We start from the raw sequence: 6,000 nt of genomic DNA on the forward strand, positions 1-6,000 counted from the left end.
AAAATAAACGCTCAGTTCAGGGATTGGAGCCCTAATGCTGGCTAAACAGAAAATAAATGCTCAGTTCAGGGTTGGAACCCTAATGCTGGCTAACCGAAAAATAAACGCTCATTTCAGGGATTGGAGCCCTAATGCTGGCTAAACAGAAAATAAACGCTCAGTTCAGGGTTGGAGCCCTAATGTTGGCTAACAAAAAAATGCTCAGTTCAGGGTTGGAGCCCTAGTGCTGGCTAAATGGAAAATGCTCAGTTCAGGGTTGGGGCCCTAATGCTGGCTAAATGGAAAATGCTCAGTTCAGGGTTGGAGCCCTAATGCTGGCTAACAGAAAAATGCTCAGTTCAGGGTTGGAGCTCTAATGCTGGCTAACAGAAAAATGCTCAGTTCAGGGTTGGAGCCCTAATGCTGGCTAATAGAAAAATGCTCAGTTCAGGGTTAGAGCCCTAATGCTGGCTAACTGGAAAAATGCTTAGTTCAGGGTTGGAGCCCTGATGCTGGCTAAATGGAAAAATACTCAATTCAGGGTTGGAGCCCTAATGCTGGCTAAATGTAAAATGCTCAGTTCAGGGTTGGAGCCCTAATGCTGGCTACAGAATATAAACGCTCAGTTCATGGTTGGAGCCCTAATGCTGGCTACAAAATATAAACGCTCAGTTCAGGGTTGGATCCCTAATGCTGGCTAACAGAAAAATGCTCAGTTCAGGGTTGGAGCCCTAATGCTGGCTAACAGAAAAAATGCTCAGTTCAGGGTTGGAGCGCTAGTGCTGGCTAAATGGAAAATGCTCAGTTCAGGGTTGGGGCCCTAATGCCGGCTAAATGGAAAATGCTCATTTCAGGGTTGGAGCCCTAATGCTGGCTAACAGAAAAATGCTCAGTTCAGGGTTGGAGCTCTAATGCTGGCTAACAGAAAAAATGCTCAGTTCAGGGTTGGAGCCCTAATGCTGGCTAATAGAAAAATGCTCAGTTCAGGGTTAGAGCCCTAATGCTGGCTAACTGGAAAAATGCTTAGTTCAGGGTTGGAGCCCTGATGCTGGCTAAATGGAAAAATACTCAGTTCAGGGTTGGAGCCCTAATGCTGGCTAAATGTAAAATGCTCAGTTCAGGGTTGGAGCCCTAATGATGGCTACAGAATATAAACGCTCAGTTCATGGTTGGAGCCCTAATGCTGGCTACAGAATATAAACGCTCAGTTCAGGGTTGGAGCCCTAATGCTGGCTAACAGAAAAATGCTCAGTTCAGGGTTGGAGCCCTAATGCTGGCTAACAGAAAAAATGCTCAGTTCAGGGTTGGAGCCCTAATGCTGGCTAACAGAAAAATGCTCAGTTCAGGGTTGGAGCCCTAATGCTGGCTAACAGAAAAATGCTCAGTTCAGGGTTGGAGCCCTAATGCTAGCTAATAGAAAAATGCTCAGTTCAGGGTTGGAGCCCTAATGTTGGCTAAACGAAAAAATGCTCAGTTCAGGGTTGGAGCCCTAATGCTGGCTAAATGAAAAAATGCTCAGTTCAGGGTTGGAGCCCTAATGCTGGCTAAATGTAAACTGCTCAGTTCAGGGTTGGAGCTCTAATGCTGGCTAACAGAAAATGCCGGTGATTCTAACTGACCCTCTTTTTTTTTTTTTTTTGAGTTTTCTTCTTTTAGTAAAATGTAAAAGAGAATTTTGGGGAAACTTCCCTTTCGAGTGGATTCCTTATTGCCAAGTTGTTTCTTGCACTCATGTATTTCTTTTCTTTTTGGGCGACAACCTGCTTCTTGTACGGTTGCTTTGGGTCACACCTGTTTCAATTTTCCAAACAAAGAACAATTGTCAGTTCGAAAATGGCGGTTGGTTCGGTGACCTTGATTGTTCCAGTTGCTTTGTCGCGTCCTTATTTCTATTGAGAAAATCTGCCATTGATTGGATTCACAGGCGAAACCCTTTGGACTACTCAGACTTGCGTTTCCAAATTTTGTGATGATTTGCCTTGTAAGGCTTTGGTTTTTCCATCCCGTTCTGCTTGGGGATTTTCAGTGGGGATTTTTATTGGGGAGACTCTGTGGGGATTTGTACAAGGAAGACTCGTTGGGCATTAGCTGGGGCAGACTCTTTGGGGAATTTTTACAAAGGGAGGCTCTGTGGGGATTTTTACAAAGGGAGGCCCTGTGGGGATTTGTACAAAGGGAGACCCTGTGGGGATTTGTCTCTCTCTCTCTCTTTTTTTTTTGTGTGTGTGTGTGTGTGTGGCTTTACTTCAAATGCAGCCAACATCATGATCCATCGGGTTTGGACAAACGTACCACTGAAGCGAGGTATTTACTTCTTACGAAACGGAACTCCATAAACCAGTCCTGCCACCTATTCTTTCCAGTATATCTGGAACTTGGATTTAAAATGAAAGGGATTCAAAGAAAAGTAAAACAAAGAACGGAGAAAGAAAAATTTAGCATAGAAGTGTCCCTTTCGGGACAAAAAAGACTTATCTGATGGAAACATGCTGACTTTAAATTGACATGACATGCTTTTTGGACTGGACGCCTGACCTTCAATGAACTTGCATTTCCTCATGAACCAAAATGGATCTATGTTTCCAAACCGGTGGAACTTTGCCAAGACTTCCTGAGGTGGAGTCATCCTTTCGGCCGACAGCGCCCTTTGCTGGTTTTCGCTAGTTGACCTCTCTCATTTCTCTTCTTGTTGTCGCTTGATAGCACTCTTTGCGAGTTTTTACTAAACAAGCTCTCTCATTTTGGTTACTCTACTCCCGTCGCCTCATGGTGCCCGAAGGTTTTCACCGACAAGACTCTCTCATTTTATTTCTCTCAATTCTGAATGTACCGGCCTCCAATCGTGATATCTATTGGCTCCCCCTACCTTTGGTAATTGATCCAAAGGACTTGTGCTTGGTAAAAGAATTGTAGATGAAACTACAACTCCTAAGCCTTTTGGTGTGCCCCGGTTCCAATTCCAGGGTAAATTGGATTTTATTTTTGGTGTGACTGAACCCCAGAGAGAGGCTGCCTACGTATCTTTTCGGAATCAAGTCAGACGTAGTTCAGGCTCAATCAATGTTTTGTTTTTTCTTTTTTTTTCTTTTTTTTGTTCTCTTTTTTCTCTTTTTTTTTTGATAGGTAGCCAAAGAAATGTAACCGGTTCAAAGGGCTTGTAGAGAGAGTTGATAGTGTTTGGGGTAGTGGGAATAAAACCTTCATCATCTCAAATGTGTCAGGACCACTGGAGTATAACTCAGACATAGTACCTTTTGACTGCATCCGCATTCACTGCTGTTTCAGGATCATTTCCTTCAATATCACCTAGATACAACGCTCCTCTCGGCAATATCTTCCTGATGATGTATGGGCCTTTCCAATTTGGAGCAAATTTCCCTTTCGCTTCCTGGTGATGTGGCAGAATGCGTCTCAGTACCAGTTGACCCACTTCGAAATTCTTGGGTCGGACTTTCTTGTTGTAAGCATGGGTCATTCTTCGTTGGTACAACTGCCCGTGACAGACCGCAGCCATTCGTTTCTCGTCAATCAAAGTCAACTGCTCCAATCGAGTCTTAACCCACTCGCTATCTTCAATTTCTGCTTCGACAATGGTTCGGAGAGAAGGAATTTCTACCTCTGCTGGTATCACAGCCTCGGTCCCATAAACCAAAAGATAAGGGGTTGCTCCTGCTGACGTGCGTACCGTAGTGCGATATCCCAACAATGCAAAGGGTAACTGTTCAAGCCACTGTCGGGAACTCTGGATCGTCTTCCTCAAAATCTTCTTGATGTTCTTGTTTGCTGCTTCCACAGCGCCATTGGCCTTGGGCCGATAAGGAGTGGAATTCCTATGCGTTATTTTGAACTGTTCGCATACATCCCCCATCAAGTGACTATTCAGGTTTGCCGCATTATCTGTGATGATAGTCGCAGGAATACCAAAACGACAAATAAGATTTGAATGCACAAAATCCACTACAGCCTTTTTAGTGACTAACTTGAGAGTGACAGCTTCCACCCATTTTGAGAAGTAGTCGATAGCAACCAATATAAATCTGTGTCCATTTGAGGCCTTCGGCTCGATCGGACCAATGACGTCCATACCCCAAGCAACGAATGGCCAAGGTGCAGACATGGGATGCAGTTCTGTGGGGGGCGCATGAATCAAATCATCGTGCACCTGACACTGATGACACTTTCGAACGAAGCTAAAACAGTCCTTTTCCATGGTCATCCAGAAATAACCTGCTCGAAGGATTTTCTTTGCCAAAACATACCCGTTCATGTGGGGCCCGCACACTCCTGAGTTTACTTCATGCATGATCCTTCCCACCTCCTCGGTGTCAACACATCTTAGCAGATTGAGGTCCGGGGTCCTTTTATACAATACCTCGCCGCTAAAAAAGAAACCTCTTGCATGCCGCCTGATAGTCCTCTTCTGATCTCCGGTAGCATGTTCGGGGTATTCTTGTGTCTTTAAGAACCTCTTAATATCATGGTACCATGGCTGTGTACTCGATCCTGCCTCGATTGCGTTGCAGTAACCGTGTCTTTCCCTGATTTGGATTTCCAAGGGATCGACGTGGGCGTTGCCTGGGTAGGGTAGCATTGAAGCCAAGGTAGCAAGTGCATCCGCTAGTTCATTGTGACACCGTGGGATATACCTGAACTCTATTGATTTAAAACGCTTGCCGAGGTCCTCCACGTGCTGTCGGTAAGGAATAAGCTTGATATCCCGAGTTTCCCATTCACCTTGGGCTTGCCGGATAATCAGGTCAGAATCTCCCATAATCAATAAATCTTCGACATCCTGATCGATCGCCATATGCATGCCCATGATGCAGGCTTCATACTCCGCTGTATTGTTCGTGCAAAAAAAGCGCAGTCTAGCTGTAGCAGGATAGTGCTGACCAGATGGTGAGATCAAAATTGCCCCAATTCCTAAACCTTTGGCGTTTACAGCCCCATCAAAGAACATCTTCCAAACATGAGCGTTTTCCGAGACTACTTCTACGGTGTTTATTTCTTCATCCGGAAAATAAGTACTCAACGGTTGGTATTCTTCATCAACCGGGTTTTCGGCCAAATGATCTGCTAACGCCTGGGCTTTCATTGCCGTGCAGGTGACATAGACTATGTCAAATTCAGTAAGCAAGATTTGCCACTTGGCCAGTCTTCCAGTAGGCATTGGTTTCTGAAATATGTACTTCAAAGGATCCAGCCTGCTTATGAGGTAAGTAGTGTGAGCTTGGAGATAATGTCTCAACTTTTGAGCAACCCACGTCAAAGCACAACACGTTCTTTCTAGCAGAGTGTACTTGGCCTCGTAGCCGGTGAATTTCTTGCTCAAGTAGTAGATCGCTTGTTCCTTCTTTCCGGTTATGTCATGTTGCCCGAGGACGCAACCGAAAGAATTTTCCAAGACTGTCAGATACACGAACAGTGGCCTCTCTGGCTCTGGCGGGACCAAAACTGGGAGATTTGAAAGATATTCTTTGATTTTGTCAAACGCTTCTTGACACTCAGCCGTCCATTTGATCGTTGCATCTTTCCTCAATAGCTTAAATATGGGCTCACACGTGCTAGTCAGCTGGGCAATGAATCGACTGATATAGTTTAACCTGCCCAACAGACTCATCACGTCTTTCTTCGTTCTTGGGGGAGGTAGATCTCTGATAGATTTTATCTTTGTTGGATCTAATTCGATACCTCTCCTGCTTACTATGAAACCCAAAAGCTTGCCCGATGGGACTCCGAAAGCGCATTTGGCTGGGTTCAGCTTCAAGTCGTACTTCCTCAGTCTCTCGAAGAATTTCCTCAAGTCTTGGATATGATTGTCCCGCGTCCTGGACTTGACTATCACGTCGTCCACATACACCTCTATTTATTAATGCATCATGTCATGAAAAATGGCAGTCATGGCCCTCATGTAAGTTGCCCCAACATTCTTCAGACCAAACGGCATAACCCAATAACAGTAAGTGCCCCAAGGTGTAGTGAAAGTAGTCTTCTCGGCGTCTTCTTCATCCATCAACACCT

Source organism: Nicotiana sylvestris, chromosome 6, assembly GCF_000393655.2.
Source record: "Nicotiana sylvestris chromosome 6, ASM39365v2, whole genome shotgun sequence".
NCBI classification, from domain to species: Eukaryota; Viridiplantae; Streptophyta; class Magnoliopsida; order Solanales; family Solanaceae; genus Nicotiana; species Nicotiana sylvestris.